Source organism: Pinus tabuliformis, chromosome 3_2 (genome assembly GCF_031772625.1).
Source record: "Pinus tabuliformis cultivar Carrire ecotype Pingquan chromosome 3_2, CPIR1, whole genome shotgun sequence".
Lineage (NCBI taxonomy): Eukaryota > Viridiplantae > Streptophyta > Pinopsida > Pinales > Pinaceae > Pinus > Pinus tabuliformis.
Window position 1 is genome coordinate 808530102 of NC_142302.1, and position 22283 is coordinate 808552384.

General features: G+C 38.0%; 1 pseudogene; it reads right to left on the reverse strand.

Moving 5' to 3' along the window:
* Positions 1-15448: 15448 nt before the first annotated feature.
* On the reverse strand, positions 15449-18440 carry LOC149183067 (uncharacterized; annotated as a pseudogene).
* Positions 18441-22283: the final 3843 nt, after the last annotated feature.

A 22283-nucleotide genomic window follows, 5' to 3' on the forward strand; every position in this document is an offset into this window, starting at 1 on the left:
AGTAAAATATTGTACAATCTGGAAAGGCAAAAGACCGTCAGACCGGAAATGATGGAATCATCAACCTCGGTCCCGGAAGAAAGATACAATCACAGAGCTACAGGAAAAACAAAAGACCGACAGACCGGAAATGATGGGATCATCAACCTCGGTCTCGGAGGAAGATACAAGCTCAGCTACATCAACAGATTCGCTAGCAAATACAAACTGTCAGGCTGTTACCCCAGCGGGGCAATGACTGCTCCACAATGTTTTTTCCCTTTCTTTTTGTTGACTTTTGTCCAGCCATCATGGGGAGGATGGGCTAGAACAACTTGAAGACTGGAGTTCTCTATCATCGGGGACTCCTTCTCTGAATCCGAGGAAGAAGTCTCATGGGGACGTTTCTGGGAGATTGCTGAGACCTGGGAGATCCCCATGTTGACCGGTGGCGGTTCCATCGGCTGCTGCGTCTGATCTGGTTCTGACTCTCTTTCCTCCTTCTCCATACAAGGGGAGCTGGAGCTTCCAGCTGGCTGCTGAGGACAAGGAGCCCAACGCTTGGGCTTAGAATGAGCGAAGAGGCCCTTTTTCGCTCTTGCTGACAGCGATGGGCAAGAGTGATGCAGATGCCCTGTTAGGTGACAATGACGGCATCTGAAGGCAGTGTTTTCGTACTCTAAAAACTGGGTCCAGATAAAGTCCTTGATCTTGAGATTGATGTACTCTGGCAATCCCTTGCTTAAATCAAGCTCCACACAAACTCTGGCATGTGTATAGAGCCCCTGCCTCTCTCTCTTATAGTCTCCCTTGAGAAAGCTACCCAAGGTATTGCCGATTTGCCTGTATACTTCTGTACGCCACAGGTGAACAGGGAGATTTGGAAGTCTGATCCATACCGGGGCTTTGGTGATAACTGCTGTGGCTGGGTCAAAGTCTGGAAACCATGGAGTGAGGAAGAGGCCAGCTGCTCCCATGAACCAAGGTCCTTCGTCGAGGGCATTGTAGCAATGCTCGAGGTCGTCAAACAGCACTATGAAATATCCTTTTGCACAGAAATAAACCTTGCAGCGGTCAGTCCAGTTGTCTTTGATCCAGTCATACAGATCCTGTGAGCGCGGCCAGAGCCCATTGAATCTGCAGATGATGGCCCTTTCAGCAAATTTCTGGGTTTCGTCTTCAAGATCAGGGTAAGAGATCTCAACTGAGGGGACTTCCTCCACTTTGTCAACCAAGAAAGGCTTGGGTGAAGACTGCGTTGGTGGATCTGTCTTTTCAGACTGTTTGGCATGGACAGCATCTTTATACGAAAAAGCCTTAGCTGAAGAAGGCTCTCCCACAGCTCCTCCTCGAAGCCGAAGGGTTAGGATAATAGATGCATCTTTCACAATGCCATAAGAAGAAATAGGGAAGAGATCCTCAAGATGTTTACCTTCGAAGAGAAGCCTTTGAGCTGCAGACGGGATCCCCAGTTTGATGTCCAATGCATGCTTGAGATTCCGCACTAGATCCGTCTGGCAGACCCATTGAAGCATAGTTTTGCCAGAAAGAAGCCTGATTTGAATCTGGAAGGAAGAGGAAGTTTCTGAAAGCCTTTTTCCCCAATCGATCTGTGGAGAGGAAAGGCAAATGCCTTGATAAATTTTCGGATCCCGCAGCTGTCTAGGTGGCAGGGGCTGCGTGCATCTGATAGACGCCATTCCTTCCTTTCTGGAAGCTCTGGACAGAGGACAGGCCAAGGGATCTGCACGATCTATCTTGTTCGCTGCTCCAACCATCGAAAGGGGCCTGCAAAGGCGCGTCGTGGAGACAGGGGGCCGGGTCCAGGCTTTCCGGGAGCATTCGGCTAAGAGGATTGCAGGTTCTTTTAGATCTGCAGCACCCGTGATGATGGCTTGGGAATCTTGTATGCCTGCCTTTGAGTGAAAACCCTTTGATCTTTGCCCAGATCTCTCCGTCCCCATCGCAGCCGGAACAATCTGAAACCCTGCGGCGGCATGAGGCATGGAGGCGTTAGTGCTGGGGTTCAAGCCGGTGAACATGGCGAAATCATGCTGCTGATCTGCATCTGAGAGATAGCCCTTAAGTCTTAGCTTAGAACTCTCAAACCCCTTCTCACGCAGAGCATGCCGAGAGCCGACGGCGGCCGAGGGCACGGAGATGGAGGATCTAGGGTTCGCCATCGCTCTCCAATCCCAAGTTTTATGGGTACTCATAGAACAATTGAAGTATGTGTGAAATTTCAATGTAACAAAAAAATTACAAGAGTGAGGGGTACCAATGGATGCAAAATTTGACCATATTTTATTACATATTTTTACAAAACACCTTCATCAGATTACATATGGTGGCTCAAAACTTTAACCATAGATACTTGAGCTTATGTTAGGACTCCTAATCACTCTACCTAAAATGCCAGAGCAAAACTTACGTGGTTGGAATGCTTTGATTGCACTACATGCCTAGCATGGCTTGTGGCAACATTCTAGCTTATACACCGCTTTCAGCTTCCAGAGATGTAATATACTATGTTGTTGAATTTGTGATTCTACCCATGTGATGCCTACAATAGGGCCTTGAACGTTATGATATGCATCCCAAGTTTTGCACAAGATAGATTTTTCCCAAGCATGGGAAGTAGTTTATAAATACTTGTATAATTTTCATATCTTTTTAATCAAGTTTTAAAAAAATCTTCATTCCTTGTTAAACGTTTACAAAATTACAAAATTCATATTGCAAAGCAAGCTATATCTCTCATCACCTAGAGAAACTGAAATAAAATGAGTATAGGGGATTAAAATTTATAGTAAATACTATTGTAGAAATTATTTTCAAACATAGTCTATTTAATATGTTAACTACTTCAATATACAAGGCTCATAATTGATAATAGAGAAGTATGAAGAGGTGGTAAATTGATTTTTACATGCACATCATTTTGTGAACCGTGGGTAGTTCTCTCGACCAATTCAACACAAGCTGATGGTGTATAGGATATATGCCAAACAACTAGCCCTTGCACTAGGCGAGACCTTATTCGTTGTGGAAGCAACTTTGGTACTATTACACAGGTTTGGGGTGGACATAGGAGAATAAACATCTTTGTTTTTGTTGGAGAGTCACTTGTGTGAGAGAGAAAAGAGGCTTCTTGTTTCTGTTAGATGAAACATGATCAAAGATAGAAATATAGAGCTTCACTCCCAAAGAGATATAGATAACAGATTTCAACAATGCAATGTGAATAGCTCCAAACCATATGCCTCATCCTTCACATTTCATTGATGAAATTGGATTGGAATTGAGGGTGATGGAAGAGTATTGATTTCTACATGGAATGAAGGGAAAAAACAAAACACACCTTTAATCCGAGTTTTTTTTTCGTAGAGGGTGTTGCAAGAAACCTTAGTAGGCAATATATATATAGTGAATCTTTTCCTAACGAGGATTTCATATTTAATCATTCATATCATAGATATGAATGGAAATGGTGGCTTTAAGAGCTACATAGATGTAAATAAAATCAAATCTTTGACCGGGAGGAAGGGATTGTGTTGGCTTGATGGGCAGGTCAATTTCAACTCTAACTGCACCAACCAACGAAACCCGAACTGCTGGTCGTTTCTTTCGGTAACAACCTACGTAGCGCACTTGAAGCAGTATTGAGGGATACTAGAACCATGTATTTTCATCGAGAGAGGCCTGTGTGATGGTCTCCTAAGGTTGTGATGGCTTAGATATACGTTCGCGCAACCCTATCCCTTCCTAACATATAACTACTATAACTTATCTAAACAACCTCCATATCTTCATGAAGATGGTTAATTATACTTATCATGCATAAATATTACACATCTACTATTTTCACGTAGTAAATAAGCATTAAGTCACATTAAACAAATTACAGAGGGAAAATACATAAAATTTGTAGAAGTAAATAAACTGACACATATGCATTAATTTTTGCCTAAAATAGTCTTTATTAGATGTGAATGTTTAGATAGAGACTTTATATCCATGCACATTCAGATGTAGGGGCTCACGCATTCAATGTGCGAACACGAAACAAACCTTTCTTGCCTTAGCACCTTTCCCTTACAATGATTCTTCTCCAAAAGTTATGTTCTAGACTTGGTATGATTCATCTTTATAGAGCCTTTGCTTTACAATACCATGGTCTACGGACCATGGGCGGGTCTGAAGGCAAATCTATCACCTACCCACCTAAGGGACTAAATCCCCTTTTGAATATACTTATCTTTGCACTTCGCTTTCCACATTTCGCGGAGATTTTACCTTCACTACAAAAAGATATTGCAAAATTGACTCAAAACTTAACAAATTGACTCCAGGGGCCCCATCCCAATAGGCCCCCAACATAAATATGGTGACTCGCCCCTGAGTAACTCAGTTGGCACCTCGATATTGTTGCAGAGTTCACTGAACTCGATCTGCAATGCTGCTATGTTAGCAGAATGTTGTACCACGACTTGTTGTACTTCCTCTACCATCTTTTCTATAGCTAGGCCTTCCACCACTAGGTGCATCATTCTTTGTGTCTGCTGAAGTGTTTTTAACTTTTCCTAGAATAAAAAAGTAAGCTGACTTGCTTCCTCTGTCGATGGTTTTATTTTGGCCTTTAACACGACCTCTTTTCTCTATAGTTTTTCAATATGTGATTTCAGTTGTTTTCCTTCTTGCAAATTGAGTGAGGAAAAAACTAGCATGAAAGTGTGCGTAATCGCTCTAATCTCATCAAACTTTTGATGTGTCTCTTGGATATTTGTGCCAAGTTTCTACAGGTTTGAGTCCTCGTGTAGAGTAGTCCATAGCTCCATGGCATGTTCGAATATTACCATGTAGCCTATGACTACTACATCTAAAGTGCCCATGATCTCCATGATCTCTCGTCTACACTTCTCTCATATCTCTAGTAGAGTGGTTGGCTACAATTTCAACTGCAGCACTGCGATCTTCATTTTGAGGTCAACAGTTACTCAGCCAATCTCTTTGATTCTCTCATTGCGATAACGAGCTTCCAAATCTTCATTGTTGCTTTTGCATCATAAGGAACATGTAGTTATCACAGAATCTTGCATGCATGTACAATTCCTACCTCTAAGCTCTAGCTTCATGCAACCACTGCTTCCTGTTCTTTCAGTGCCTCAGCATTTTCTGCGAAGATATGCCCAAAAATTCATCTTGACCTCACTTATGACTGATAGTGCATGCAGCTCCGTGATCCTAAGCTCGTCGAAGACCCCCTAATGAAGTGTGTGGAGAGTCTAAATGGGAAGCGCGGCTAAGTTGACACCCACATCCTTCATCTGACTGATTTGGGTGTTTGCTTCATATGCGTCTACGCATAGTGATCCTTTTGGTAATGGAATAACTCTGAGGTCTAGAGTCCCTTTTGCATCTAGTACCAATGTGTTGGCTTGTTTAATGCTTTCGTGAATCCCGTTTTCTTGTCCCACGCTTGTGTGAATTCGACCTGTTTGAATATGCAACTCATGCAGATCCTTTTGGATGCTCCCCAACGTGTGCATGTACTGCTACTCAAACTATGTCCACAACTCTGTCATTGTGTTGCAGACCTTGTCTCCGATGTCATCCGTTCCCTTTTGTGAGCACCATTGGATCCATGTGTGCCTGCATATTAGACATTTTCTTCAATTTGGACCTAGAAGTGGTCTCCCTTGTCCACTTCTACAATTTGAAGGTAGTGCTCTACTCCTCGCCACCACATCCTTCCTCCTCCTTGGACCCTTCCTTATCCATAGTCTGCTGAGAAGAAAAATCCTCAATTTCCATTGTGGCCTCCTTTGCAACGTGTTCCTTGTGAGAAGCTTCCTTTGTAGCACACTCCTTATCAACAACTTCCTTCACGACACACTCTTTGTCAGCAGCTACCTTACTAGCAACTAACTTCTTTTTCTGTGTGGCTCTCTCTCAAGATGCAGCCTACTCAACCTCTTTGTTTTTCTGTGTTTCCTTTTTCTCGAGCTGCTCAGCTTCCTTTTTCTTCTGCATTGTTTTTTCTTGCATGGAAGAGCTTTGATTGGCCATGCTCATTCCTATGCCAAGATCTGATGGATGGCACTACTCACTTGGCGATTTTCCCACTACTTCTTGTACATCTTCATCGGTGACTAGGTACAAGAATTTATACCATATTTTCTTAGAATATCGCCTCGTGCAGATGGATACATTGTGCAAATTGGCTTTAAACTTGGCATTGGCCTCCAAATATTCAAATAGGGTAGGGGAAAACCTCGACCTCGGGCTGATCGCCATGCAAAGGTCCATCTCAACAAACACACAAAACATCTTTGCTTCCATGACCCTTTTCGGCTCCTTTGTTTCCCACAACGAAGTGAACTTGCTCCCCCTCATAAATCCTGGTCCTATGGAGGGAACTCATTTTCCTCTAGGAGCTTCCATAGGTCTAAGCATATTCTGATTTCACCCTACTTCTTCTTCTCTTCAACCACCATAGGGCTCACCCAATCAGATTCTTCTACTGGCTCAATAATTCCTACTTCTAACATTTTGTCTAGCTCTTTGAATACCATTTCCTTATACTTCAGATTTAGTCAGTATGGTCTCTATTTTAACGGCTTCGCATTAGGCTTTAAGTTGATCTTGATCACTCCAATATCCCCTACTATTCCCTTCAAGTTCGAGGACTTTCTAGGAAACAATTCATGGTATTCGCGTAGCAGCTCCATAACTTTATCCACTGTAACTTCATCCCAATAATCTCTTATCTTTGCAAACATAGGCTATGCATTGGACCCAATATTTACTTGCCTCGTCTTCAAAGGTTGTTATATATCAGGGTTCTCTGCTTTAGATCCTTCAACCTCACGTTGTCATGCAGTCTCTGGAATATTGATTTTTAGTGGATCTTCTTCTTCTTGTTCTGCAGTCACATTGTAACATTCTAGTGCATGGCATAGCTGTGTGGTCCAGACTGGTTGAATCCATTCTATCGATCCTTCAAGCATTCTAAATATAGTGACATTAATTTCTTGGAGTGCTTCATCAATGCAATTAAATCCATCCTCAAAGTTGAACATTAATAAGAAACTCTCTGTGAAGATATCCCATTCAGTTGTCCCATGGTGTACCTCTATTTCCAAATACAAATTAATTGGAAGAGTATCTAAGGTATGAAAAAAGATATGCACCCATTCTAGTTGTGGCCCTTCTCCCCAAGCTTTCATCCACCATGCAAAATTCTCGCGCGAGTCATCCTTTTTTCTATACTTCTCAATGATACGGGCATTAGTGTATCCAAACCTTAGCTTCATCATCCGCTTATATTCCTTCCAGTCAGTGAATCTTTCCTTATGCATACCCCAGCATCGAGCAGGCGTAGCGCATAGTTCCAATACAAGTGCTCGTAATCAATGTTCCTCAGCCACCTGCCTTTTAAACTCATCCAAAAAGAGATTAACATCATTTAATCCATCATAATTTGGAAGTTTTCTTACCTCAGTGGATACACACTACAGTGACTTGGTCATCATATTGCAACGCAGCATAGCGACCTCATCCAACCAATTCTGCCAATGCTCAATTTTGTCATCTGAGTCTGAGTTACATGAGTTGTCTCTATCCCACGTGATCCATTCATCTGCAGTGGGATTGATCAAATCTTCATCGCACATAGTAATCTTTTAGATTTGATCCAAATCATTGTCCTCCTCATAGCCGCGGACCAGTTTAGTGTACGTGCTCCTTCAACAGGATCCAGTGGCATAATAACCCTAAGCGCCTTCTTCTAAAAGGTCATGCTTAACTTCTTGAAGTTAATTACTGCATCCATGTTGCACACCCAATCAATTCCTAGTAGGGCAAGGTAAGGATTGTTGTCATATAATATTCCTATTACTTCGAAATCCGTCAGAGAACTTTCTCCTTCAATATCCACTGTTACCCCATACATGCGCCCCATAGGAATGATCTTTTATTGATTGGCCATACGTAGCTTTATAGGAGACCATTGTAGCGAAGGTTTTCACATCCTTTCCCATGTCTGCTTAGGCAGTACATTCACATCACAACCCAAATCCAGGATGACTTGGTCCATTTCATACTCCCTAATCTGTGAGGTTAGACTGATCTCGTGCCTGGTTCGATTCTTATGTTTACCCAACTTTCTAATAGCCTATTTTTTTGAAGGAATCTTAATTTTTCCTATACAATTGTCAATCAGCTCATGGTGCCCTTCTACCGCCTTCTGATCCCTCAACAACTTCCCACAAGTTTTAAGAAATGTGGCTAATAGTGAAGGATCCACGTCCTTCACTTCATGATTTCTAACTGGTTTTTCCTGACTCCCCAACATAGAAGCCTCAAAAAATTTCTTCTTAGCTTCCATGAAAGTTTCTTTAGCCCAGTTGAGGTCAAACCTAGCTTCCTTTTTAGTAGCCTTGTGCACCGATCCTTCGGTTTTTGGATTATTTCCCTTATCTTCTCTTATGGCCATAACACTACGCGTTACGATATTAACGTTGTGATATTCTTTGTGAGGCTCCACTCTCATCATCTGGATGTTCTGCGTAGGCTATTATGTCATATTTTCTTGCATATTGGCAATCAACACGAGGCAATCTTCTATCACATGATCAAATTGTGTGCAATACTGGCATGATGGGTGCGTGGGGTGCTAGTAATCGCACGCAAAATGTCTAGCTTCACCACAATTATAAGAAATAACCTGTCCACAACCTCTGCTAGCCCCTTCGCCTCTTCCTCCTCCATGGCCTTGGAATCCTCCATGCACTACACCTACACCCTGATCTTGAAGCCAATTTTCCACTTGCATATGAAATGTAGGAGTCTGCTCCATCATTAGTTCATAACTTCGACAATGGTGCTCATCATGACCTACAGATTTGTAGAATTTGCAAAATAATTGCTTGGGAGGTGTGTACAAAATTTTGTAGTAGATGACAATTGTCTACCGCATGTCCTCTAACCTAACAAATAGCACACCACACCGTTTCTCATGTGCTCAACCCAACGAAATTTCCTGGATTCAGGGGGACAAGCCCCCCCTCACCACCAATAAGATAATTATGAGAAACCAGGAAATGGTCCTTATCGTGACCATGGCCCTTGCATTTCAAGCACCAAAATTCTACACGAACCTCAGGCTAGGCTTCATTTCCCTTCTTTAGGCTCTATAACTCCATATGTAGGCTAACGAGCTATGACTAAACCTATTGTACTCCAATGTTTGTATTTTATACTGGAGAAGCTTCTAATCTCATCGTAAACTCCACATCCCTTTCTTGCAATCCTCTATTTTGTTGCGATAATGGTAACCTTAGATGAGTCAATAATGAAGAAATGTACCAATCTTTGTGTTCATCATCCGTGATGTTCATATTGGCCTGCCGAATCAGGCCTTTTAGCCTCTAATCGAAGTCCTATGAGGATTCATTTACCATTTGCTCTATCTCCTTAAAATCTATGAAAAACTTCACTTGAGACTTAGGCTTCTTAAACTCAATGTTCAAGGCTTGATGAATCTCTACCAATGTCATAATAGGGTGATCTTGACAGAATTTAATATACCAAGTCAGTGCACTATCCTGAAATGTTGTGACCAGCTCCAGTTTCTTTAGATTATCGTTAGTTATATGTTGCATTATACATACAACATTTGCAACAAACCATAAGTGTTCGGGGTCTTCACTCCCTACCCCTTTAAATATCAACATCTTCATTACGTTCACCATGTTGAATGGTTAGTGCGGAGGTGGAGGTGGAGGTGAAGGTGTAGGTGTATGTGGTGGAGGTGGAGGTGGAGGTGGAGTGTATGGATGAGGTATCCTTAGAATACCTTGACTCACTATTTTTAGTGCACTTCACGGTGTACTCAAAATAGTTCCTTCATCATTGCTTGAAGGGAATCCCAATAGCGGACTATATTCAGATCCTGATTCTTTGTTCCCTTTGAGGGGTTTTCCACTTGACATAGTCCCAAACATCAAGGTAATGGCTTAACCCATTTTTCACACAACAACTTATGATATCCAAGTCTTCATATATTTTAAATATTTATGTCACAATCCATTGAAGAGCTTACACTCTACTTCGCTATAGCTAATAGATGTATAAATCGCAAGTTCAGTGACAAATCCCCTGACTATGTGATCAATTTAGTGATCGAAGGCCCATGTGATGTTGTTTTTTGAATCTTGAAGGAACCTTACCAGCTCTAGAGTCCACATAATAGGGTCATCAAGTCTCCATGTACCTTGACTCTCTTCCAAGGTAGACAACCACTCGTGCAATTCGCAACGGAATAAATAGAAAAACTTTTCTATCTCTTCTATGTAGAGTTATCTATTCAACCACTTCTCTTTAGATAACCAAGGGTTTCTATTCTCCTGAGCTGCAAACACGTGAAACTTCTGATCAATCGACTTTTAAATTTCCTTCTTTGTAGGAAACCACTTATTCGACATCACACATTCCTCAGATAAATACCGATCCCGGCAACAGAGCAATTTGTTGACTAAGATTCTAATGGCTTAGATCTACCTTCATGCAACCTTATCCCTTTTGAGCAGATAACTACTATAATTTATCTAAACAACCTCTAGGTCTTCGTGAAGGTGGTTAATTATACTTAGCATGCATAAATATTACAGACTTACTAGTTCTGCGCAGTAAATAAGGATCAATTCCCATTAAATAGATTACAAAGAAAAAATGCATAAATTTTGTAGAAGTAAATAAAAGGACACAGATGCATCAATTTCGGCCCAAAATAGTCTTTATTAGATGTAAAGGTTCAGATACAGAATTTCTATCTCTGCTTACCTAGCTATAGGGGTCCATGCACTTAGCCTGTGGACTTACCAAGGTCTCTGCACACTCAGCTGCAAGAGTTTTTGCCTTTCACCTAAGTATGATAAATAGACCTTTCTTGCCTTGGAACCTTGTCCTTATAATGACTCTTCTAGACTTGATATGACTCAACTTTATATAGCCATTACTTTACAATACCATGGTCCGCCGACCATGGGTGGGTCTGAAAACGTCTCTATCACCTACCCACCTAATTGATGAAATCCACATTTGACTTTACTTAACTTCGTGCTCCACTTTCCACATTTCACGGTGACATTACCTTCGCTACAAAAAGATATTGCAAATTTAACTCAAAACTTAACAAAATTCACCTCAGGGCCCCAACTCAACAGATTGACATAAAATTTAAGAATATCCCCCAATTTTAGATAGACCCCAAATAGGGCCATACAATCTTTGAACTCAGAGTTTGATGTTCTTGACTATTTATTTGGACTTGTTTGTTACCAACATCGAATACCTATAGTAAGTACTAAGTTCGACCCCAAAAGCTCTAGGATGAGGTCACTAATTGTTGGAGAGTAATATTTTTCAAAATGTAAATTTAGATTGTACGTATGTGAACAAAAAGTTGTTGACAATTTCCAAAGACTAGCTTTGTTCACTGAAAAAAGAAAGGATTAGTTGTCTTACTTAGTGCCAGTGGAGGAGAGGACTAGATTAGAGCAGGAGATGGTTTGGATTTGCTTACAACATTAACTTTTTTGTTAATATTATTGAAACACAAGCCACGAATTTTTCAATAATACACTACGACCCTCTCTTTTTGAATTAGAATTCAAAATTTACCATCGTATAAACCACTAAGTAATTAAATGTTATTAAAACACTCATATAAATCCACATTTAAATTTTGAAATTATATCAATAAAAACTAAATTGATTAAATGAAATAAGCCAAAGTTAGAATAGATATGGCTGCAAGGGTAGAAGATTAGTGTCCAAGTTCCTGCTTTTCCTGGCCATAGCCATGGCTTCTTGCCTCTTGTTATCCCTCTACCCCTTCCCATGTCCTCACAGACCTTCATGTACTGGCTATCCTACATGTTCAGTAGCACCTATAGCACCTTTGATGAGATTAGAGCATAGTAGAGGTCTTACTTCTAGGAGAAGGTTGGTTGTTCGTATGGCACCTGATGAAGAGAAAAATAAAAACCACTCTCCACTGGATTTTCCCCTTGTGAGTTTTCCTCACAGAAAAGTTTTATTCTGTTTTATTTTTTCCTTCTCTAGAAAAAAAGTCATATTTTCAATTAGGTTTCCTTCTACTGATTCAAAAATAATTTCTGAGAATACTCCTCAATCTCCATGTAAGTTTTTCATATAGAAATTATCTGCAGTACTCCTTTACATTTCCTGTGGGTTAATACTCATTCGATATCTTTTCTAGGTTTAATTTCCTATTAAGTTTGTGTTTCTAACAACACTCCATTTTGTTTAATCTTTTTCCAAGCATAAATTCAAGTTATAAACTCAATCCTAATATTTTTTGAATTTTGACATGAGTTTTTTTCAATTTGGTAAATCATGAATAGAAAATTACTGCAATTCCCTAGCAAGACAATAAAGAGATTACCTACTTGTGTAAATCCATCTTGTACATTTGTTTTCTTTTATATAAATAAAAATTATAGAATTTATGCTAAAAAAGGGTTACTCAATGGTGTTATTATACAATCATTCAAACTTTTATAATTTCTATTAGACTATTCAAAACTTTTACACAAGTTATCATCTTGAAACATATTTCCTACATAAGTGCCCATCTTGCCTTGGAACCGTAACAAGTGCCCTATCTTAACCTAGAATAGTAACCCATGTAGAAATGAACTCATTAATGGATCTTTATAGTATCAACAAAAAAAACAACTTTGTCATGCTAGTCACATAACAGTCACAATTGCAATTTGATATGAATATTGGAGTTAATCTGCAAATAAATGTGTATCATACCGGAAATAGATTGAGGGTCATGGTTTTTGTTGAAAGATGAAACATGTAACATAAAAGCTTGTGATTTATGTTAAATGAAATATCATCAAAGATACAAATATATAGGATCACACACAAAGAGATTTCAACAATGCAATGTGAATGGCACCAAACCATATCCCTCATCCTTCACATTTCATTAATGAAACTGGATTGGGATTGTCACAAAAATTTCTACCCAGGGAACAACTTATATATAAACTTGTATAAAAAAACACATCCACCCAATATGGGTACTCATAGAACAATTTAATTATGTTTGAATTTTAGGGGATGTAAAACTGCACCATATTTTATTACATATTCTTATCAAAATACCTTGATCGGATTACATATGCTCTCTCAAAAATTTAAACAAAGATACTTGACCTTGTTGTATGACTCCCAATATCTCTACCTAAAATTCGAGATCAAAACTTAGTTGGTTGGAATGCTCTAATTGCGAGACATGCGGAGCATGGCTATGGCAACATTCTAGCTTAGGGATTTCAACTTCTAGAGATGTAGTAGAATGTGTTGTTGAATCGATGATTCTGCTCATGTGATGCCTACAATATCCTTCTTAGGATGTGGCCTTGAAAATTTGTGATAAGAATCCCAAGTTGTGCACAAGATGTATTTTTCACATGAATGGGAAGTAGTTTACAACTCCTTGTATAATATTGATATCAAGGAATGATTTACTTAATCAATTTCTAAACAAATCTTCATTCCATGTTAAATGTCTACAAAATTCATATGATAGAGAAAGTTATACCTCCGGTACGGTGGATAAAGTGAAATAAAATGACTGTAGGGGATTAAACTTAATAGTAAATATTATTGTCATAATTATTTTCTAATAGAGTCTATTTAATATGTCAACTACTATCAATATAAAAGGCTCAGAATTGATAATGGAAAAGTATGAAGAGGTGGTAAACCTGTTTTTACATGCACATTATTTGTGAGCTACCGGTAGTTCTCTGGACTGGTTCAACACAATACAATGGTGTGTAGCATTTATGCCAAACAACTAGCCCTTGCACTGGGGCCAACTTTATTCGCTGTGGAAATATCTTTGATACTATTACACAGGTTTCGAGAGGACAGAGGAGAATAAGCTTCTTTTTTTTTGTTGGAGAGTCACTTAAATGAGAGAGAAAAGGGGCTTGGGGTTTCTGTTAGATGAAATATGATCAAATATACAAAAATAGGGGGTCACTCCTAAAGAGATATAGAGAAGAGATTTAAACAATGCAATGTGAATGACACCAAACCTTATCCCTAATCCTTCACATTTCATTGATGAAATTGGTTTGGAATTGTTGGTCATGGAAGAGTATTGATTTCTATACATATTGAAGGGAAAAAAAAATCACATCTTTAGTTAAAGCTGTTTTCACTACAGGGTGTTGTAAGAAACCTTTATTGGGCAATATAAATAATGAATCTTCACCTAACAAGGATTGTATATTTTATCAATTCATATCATATCTTTGAATAGAGATGGTGGCTTGAGGAGTTGCATGGATGTAAAAAAAATCAAATATTTTACCAGGAGCAAGGTATTTCCATAAACTGTAAGAAGAGCCCCCAATTTTAGACAGACCCAAAATAGGGCCATACAACCTTTGAACTCAGAGCTTGATGTTCTTAACTATTTGTTTAGACTTGTTTGTTACCAATGTCGAATATCTTTGGTAAGTTCTAAGTTTGACCCAAATAACTCTAGGATGAGGTCACCGATTGTGATACACAATTGGAGGGTAATCTTCTACAAACAGTAAATTTAAATAGTAAGCATGCGAATAAAAATTTATTGACAATTTCCAAAGATTGACCTTGTTCACTGAAAAAGCTAGACTAAGTTGTCTTACTTGTTGCCAGTGGAGGAGAGGAATAGATTGGAGTAGAAGATGGTTTGGGTTCGCTTACAAAATTAAATTCCTTCTCCATATTATTTAAACACAAACCACAACTAATTTTGTGTTCCCTTCTACGAAGATGAGAATAGATGTTCTGATTATTCCTAAATAGCCACACAACCATTTACTCTAAAATAATTTGTAACACTCCTTTGCATGTCTTGTGGGTTTAATTTTGTATTTAATTCCTATTTGTAACAATAATCTATTTCGTTTTGTTGGATATACTTGAGAGAAGTAATACGTGAAGAATTTATAGTTCAAAAGCTTATGTTCAACAAATAAAAAAAATAGGTTATGCCAACCAAAAGTAGCTTCAACTACAACATAGGCCTTGATCTAAACAATTAGACTTAGGGTTCCTTTACAAAAATTAATTAGGCTTCATAGAGATTGGTGAAGCAATACTATGTGAGGGAATATCTGGCATGAACTTACCAAGTGCAGTGCCAATATTACAATTCATTTTATGTTTCTTTGCTTGTTGTGCTTGTCCTGAGTCTGATGAACTAGAATCATTTCCTGTGCTGTCTATATCATCTTCAGAAGGAGAATCTGCAAATCTAGGTCAGTGAAAGTACATAAACATTAAAAATAAAACCATACAATGCTTGCTTATTTCTGCTCATCTATCGTGCAATACAATTAAATTTATTGGGATAAATTTTAAAAATCTATGAACTCAGAATAGAAACACTAGCATTCTTTGAGAAATCAATTCCATAGTCCATCAATGGTCTATTCTCAAGTAGAGCATCATGCTCCCATACAAATTCTGGAATCTCAATTTCTGCCTTCTTTATATCATTCCACAAAAATTCCAAATGACTGATGTACTTCAATTTCCAGTATAATTTGCAATTTAAAAAATTAAAGGATGAGAACATTCAGATTCTCGATGTCATGACTGAAATTATAGCCAAAGTAGTATAGTCATCTATAATAAAAGAAAGTGAATAATATGACCATCTATTCCTTTATTCAAAAATGGTAGTCAACTTTAGTATAACACTCACCCTTCACTTAAGAAGTGCCATCCAACTATGGTTAAAACCAATCGTGATAGAAGTCCAAGATGCAAGAAATAAACTAACTGAAGCCTCTACTTGTAATCTGTAGGAAGGTCTCCATTTATCCACCTAAATATGGATAGTCTAAGATATTTTTATTTTCTCTGGAAAACAGTGCATATGTATACAATGCAGAAAAGTCCTTCTAACACAATAGTATAGATCTTTTGTCATATATATTTCTTCAGCCTTTCCCCACCAATAACAGGAGTTTCACCAAAAGAAACAATAACATCAAAAAAATGTAAACTATAATTCTTATAGCAGGGCTATAGAACATGTGATACATCTATACTGTCCAAATAGTATATGTAGCATGCAAAGTTGTAACGAAAATTCTTTGTACCATGAAATTCATGGCAGTAGTTTCAGTGTCCAGTGGAAATTTTGCTATAGTTTCATGATTACAAAAAATAATGTGAATGCCTACTCACTCCAAAAAAAAAATTAAAAAAAAAAATTAATTAATTAATTAAATAAATAAATAATGGAAAAACTTACATCATAACATGGTTTCCATGAATTTTGACCCTACAATGGGTATTAAAACTGCAGCAAAATCACTAAGTTAAAATCCCTTGTCTACTCAAAAGCTAATCAAAGGGAGAAGGCACTACTATTTCAAAGTTCGCACCCAATCCTTAAATGGTGAATGACAAACCCAAGAAACTATATTTAGTAAAACATTATACATGATTACCAAAAACTTTGGAACCTCCATCTAGGAAAACCAAAAAACCAACAACTAAGTGTCTATAAGCATAAGCTTCAAAGTTCATAACCAAATTTTCTAATTTTTAGCTAGAAAATATCAAGACTCAGACATAACCTTGTGCTCATTAAGCACCCAACATTCTCACTGTGGCTTCAGACGTCCACAATGTTCACTTCTCATCTGCACTGTTAAATTGTAATCTTTGTGATACACTTATAAAACTAAAGAGTGTCATTTTTAGACAATTTTTTTGACATTGTGCACTATTGTGTATGTAAATTGGATGCATATTACTATTTATGTGTTATGTAGTATACCAATGTACCTACTCCTTTTTTTATCAGACTCAAATTCAAATCACAAATATAAGAATTTTTTATGATATGCACTTGTGTGCATGCAAGTTGGATGCATTTGAATTTATGGGCGGGGTAGCATACAAGTATAGCTATGCCCAGATTCAAATACAAATTGAACAATAAAACTATGACTAAAATCATCATTAACAATCAGGATAAGGCAATGATAACGATGAAATTTTAGGCCCATAGGTACAAAATGCTTGGCAAGCCAAAGGATTAGTGCCAACTAAAAACAACAAGACAAAAGTTTGTGGACCTTGAATTGGGGGATATGTGCCTATTCCTCATTGTTTGATTTACTATGTTGGGCATGCAGATAGAATTATCTGTGTTCATAGGTGAAAATCTGCCTAGCTTTTAGCAACATTTTTGTGAATGTCTAAAAATATTTAATTTAGCAATACATGCTCAGGCTTCTATAAATCTAAGTAAGCATTGTATCAAAACAATGAGTTTTAGGCTTTTTCTTTCAGACTTATGGTTTCGTTTTTCTCCCAATTTTTGAGTTGGTGAAGCTGAGGTCTCAAACGTTACTACATTCTTATCAGGTTCCTATATTGTCAACATGGCTAGGGAGGCCTGCACCAGTTGTTTATGATTTTTTTTAATTTCTTAGCTACCCTAAAACACTAAGAAAAGAAGTATTGTTTCCACTAAGGTTATTAGACGAATTTCTTCCATACATCTTCGACAACAAAGATTGCACAATCCTGGATAATTGGTTTCTTCTCTTCCTACCAACCAAACTAGCTAAAGGGAGATTGTTCGACCTTCCCTTAGGTTAGGCAAATAAATTGGCAAGGAAGGAGAATCCTAACCTATATGTAGGATGACCAAAGGGAAAAGGAGAGGCTTATAGTCCTACAATACTCAGTGCTCTGGAAACAAAACTTTAACTACATGGTCAAATACTATAATACTTCTAGCTTGAAAATTGTGCTTCATTATGGAGATGCAGACAACTGTTCCAAAGACCACTTAGATTTTTTTTAATATTGTTTTTCTGTAATTATCAAATTTATTATGCCCCATTATCTATGGGGAAGCCAATAAATTATATGAAAACCCTTTATATAAACACAAAGCTCTGTGAGTTAAAACAAGGACTAACCTGGTAATACCCACAATACCAAACCCTAATTCAACCCCAAAACATAAGAATATACTATAAGCAACAATAGACCATGAATTAAGGAAAGCCTCGTTATATTCGGAGTCACAGTATGTGGAAAAAAATTTCCCACAGTTCTCAAGATCCTCCTATCGGCCTTATCCTTCCCTTGAAGTTCTAATATCTCAAGCTAGTATGAAGTTGGTCCAAGACATAGAAGTCATCATCATCGTCCATTAAAGGAAGGGGGGAGACGATAGACTCACACTCATGCCATTCTTCATTTTCTTCTTCTTTTTTGATGTCGTTGTTGTGTTTCCCAATTCCATAGGAACGAGTTTCCAATGTGAGATTGAAAGCCACCATGTATAGGTAAAAATCATCTTCAACATCACTCTTTGTTTCCATCACTACTTATTATTCCATAAAAGTATATACTTGAATGTCTTTCATGTTGTCTTTGTAGAAGACCGTACTGGTGTCGAATTTATTTCTTCTTCCAAACTTTCTATATCATGCTTGCTAATGCGAGGCTTTGACTGCTAAGAATATTGCAACTGATACATCTTGAAATCAGTTTCAGGATTTAGTGCTCCATCACATTCTATCAAGAAACAAGTTTTCACTAGTTACAACCACCAACATCTGGTCTTTGCAAGTTTCTAGCTAGTCACAACTACCACATGTCAGCATATCTCAAATCAATAGATGACTATAATTCAATCGTCAAATGGAACATCGAATGGTGAATAGTTAGGAAAGGTAGGAAGCAGTGGAGTTCTTCCTAGAGAGAAATGTCTTATGATGGAATTATTTTGCAGTGGCTTCCTCAATTTTCATTTATATTTAATTTCAATTTCTAGTAAAACGATAGCTTCAGAGGTTTGTTAACCTCCTACTCTTGATTTGTGTGGTTACTTTAATAGAAAAAGGATCTTATATTTAATTGAATTCTTTTAAATTTAGTTGTTTTGAATAAAAAGGGATCATTATGGTGGTAGGCAATATTGACCTAGACTAAGAATATATTAAATAATAACAAGTTTAATCTAGAATTTTTGTATTATAATAAGCATTGATTAGTATATAAAACATTGATTAATATACACATATTATATAGGTTAAGTTTTTTTTAATTAAAATTATATATATATATATATATATATATATATAGAATTAACAATAATATATATTAATATATTAAGGTATAAATTTAATAAAAAAATAAATATATTAAATATTTATAGATTTAGTATTCATTTTTAATAATAATAATTTTTATAAATAAAATATTTAATTTTTTGAGTTTAATATTGATTCGAGTGATTCCATCTTATCGTCAGACAACACTAACATGAACAACATTGGTCTCTACCAAAGTTGTCGAGGGCTCCAAGAACTAGTAACTCAACCCACAACCTTCTAGGGCTCTAGAGTGTTTTTCCAACCTCGTTCCAGGGACTAGTAACTCAACCCACCAAGGGCTCCAGATTGTTTGTCCCAACTTAGGCTCTAGGACTAGTAACTCATCCCAAGCTATTCTAAGGCTTCCATAGCATTTCTTCCAACGCACAACCATAAGGAATTATGAGCACCAATCAGAAAAAAATCATGTGAAAAACCCCACAATGCCATGGCTATCTAGGAAATGGCAAGGAAAGGCTAAAACCACTATCAATACAAGGAAATCACAGATGCAACCTGTTACGTGCAAAGAAATCTAGTTGTATTTGTTGATCCACCTGTTCCCTTATGTTTTCCTACATTCCTTTTCGTTATTTCTCCAAATCTAGTGTATGATAAAGTGGTTCAATCATGCTCCAAGAATACTCCAAGATTTATCTAAGTGTGCAAGAGTGTGACAGAATGATAGAATACAAGAGAGATCCATGTAGGAATTTACAGGGCAAGTTCCTCAGACAGAACACCAAAGGACACCGCTCACACACAGACCACAGATCAATACAACAGTATTTTGACGTGGTTAAAACCCTCAAAGAGGGAAATAGTCCACGGCCTGAGCCAATGTGGCCACTTCAGGCAATTTATTAATAAAAGAATGAAATTTTACATAAGCTTCTCTCATGAATAGTTAACCTACAAATGACCCTCCATGCTCTTTAAATAGAGATCATGGACCAATCGGGTGTTAAGCCATAGATCAAGTGTCGGTAATACCGAGGAGAGGATGAACCGTTGGATCACTACATATCATGACCGTCGGATTGTAAGTTACAAATATACATAGTAAATAAACACACTTTACCTAACTCTATACTAGACCAACTTATACTTAACTATTTCCTATGTGTCGGAATATCCTAACATCCACCATAAGAACAACTTGGGATAGGATTGAAGGATTCACAAATATGACACAATAGGAGAAGGAAGGAGGCACTAGAGCCTATCCCCCCTTAGTGACAACTTCCTAAACTCCAACCATAAATCGAAGTTTAGTAAACTTCGCCTCTAGGAGAGCCTTTGTAAAGATGTCTGCAACTTGATCATCTGTTGAACAATATCGCACTTCAAGAACATGGTCGTGAATGAGCTTTCTAATGAAGTGCATGTGCAGTTCAATGTGTTTGCTGCGCTGATGTTGGACTGGATCTTTGCATAGTTGAATGGAACTTTGATTATCACACCAAAGTGTAGCCGGATGTTGTTGCTGAAAGCCAAACTCTGATAGGATCTGATGAAGCCACAAGGCTTCCTTACTAGCTTCTAAGGCACCACGATACTCTGCTTCCGGTGAAGAAAGAGAAATGGCACCTTGTTTCTTGCAAGCCCATGTAATAGGTCCTGAACCAAGAGTGAACAAATAACCTGCAGTAGACTTCCAATCATCAAGGTCACCAGCCAAATCGGAATCAGTGAAACCAACCAATAGAGGAGATGCTTCGGCACTATAATGAATACCAAACTGAACTGTACCTTGAACATAACGAAGTATTCTTTTAGCTGCTTTCCAATGACTTTCACGTGGGTTTTTCATAAACCGAGCAATAAGGCCAATGGCAAAGGAAAGGTCAGGATGAGTATGGGTTAGATACAAAATTTTTCCTACAAGTTGACGGTATAAGGTAGCATCAACTTTAGGAGAAGTACAAGTGATTGAAAGTTTGACTCCAGAGTGAAAGGGAGAAGGGGCTGGCTTACAGTCTTCCATGTGAAAATGGAGTACAATACCATAGGCATACTTGGACTAGGAAAGGGAAATACCTTCCTTGGATTGCAAGACTTGAAGACCAAGAAAATAATGTAAGTGTCCTAATTCTGTCATTTCAAACTTCCTTTTAAGGCTATACTTCACATGGTTTATAAGGTTGGGATCACTACCAATCAGGATAAGGTCATCAACATAAAGAACAAGAATGATAAGAGACTTGCCCACTTTCTTGGTGTAGACAATATTGTCAGAATGACACCTAGAAAAGCCATTTTCTAAAAGAAAGTTATCCATTTTGGCATATCAAGCTTGAGGAGCTTGCTTGAGACCACAAAGGGATTTCTTAAGCCGACATACAAGGCTAGATTTTGTTTGTATAAAGCCAATAGGTTGTTCCATATAGATTTCTTCATGCAAGTCCCCATGCAAGAAGGCAGATTTAACATCAATCTCATGGAATTCCCATTTGAAAGAGGCAGCAAGGGAAAGAACAAGGCAGATAGAGTTCATTTTGGTAACAGGGGAGAAGGTTTCAGTGTAGTCAATGCCTTCAACTTATGAAAAACCCTTAGCAATAAGACGAGCTTTATGTTTATCAAATTTCCCATCTGGTCCATACTTGGTTCTATAAACCCATTTGCATCTAACAAGTTTTCGTCCCTTTGGTAGAGGAACAAGATCCCATGTATCATTTGCCAATAATGAATGATATTCTTCATTCATAGCTGCTTCCCAATCTGGATGGCCTGAAGCTTCTGCAAAGGTGTCAGGATCATAATTCACTGAAGCTTGAGCCAGTAAAGAAGAGGCTCTATCGAACTGAGAACGTGTACGTCGCTGATCTGTAGGATCACTGACAAGATAACCTGCTACATCCCGAGTATTCCGGAGCCATTTTGGAAGTTGAGGAGCTGAACGAGGATCCTGAGAAGGTGGGGGAGGATTGTCATCCTCGCTTTCATCATCTGAAGAAGAAATATTGTCAAAAGTAGAAGAGATAGGGAGAGGTGGCACATCCATTGAACTAGGCTCGTAGGCCGATATATTTTCAGCAAACTTTACATCTCTTCTAATGATAA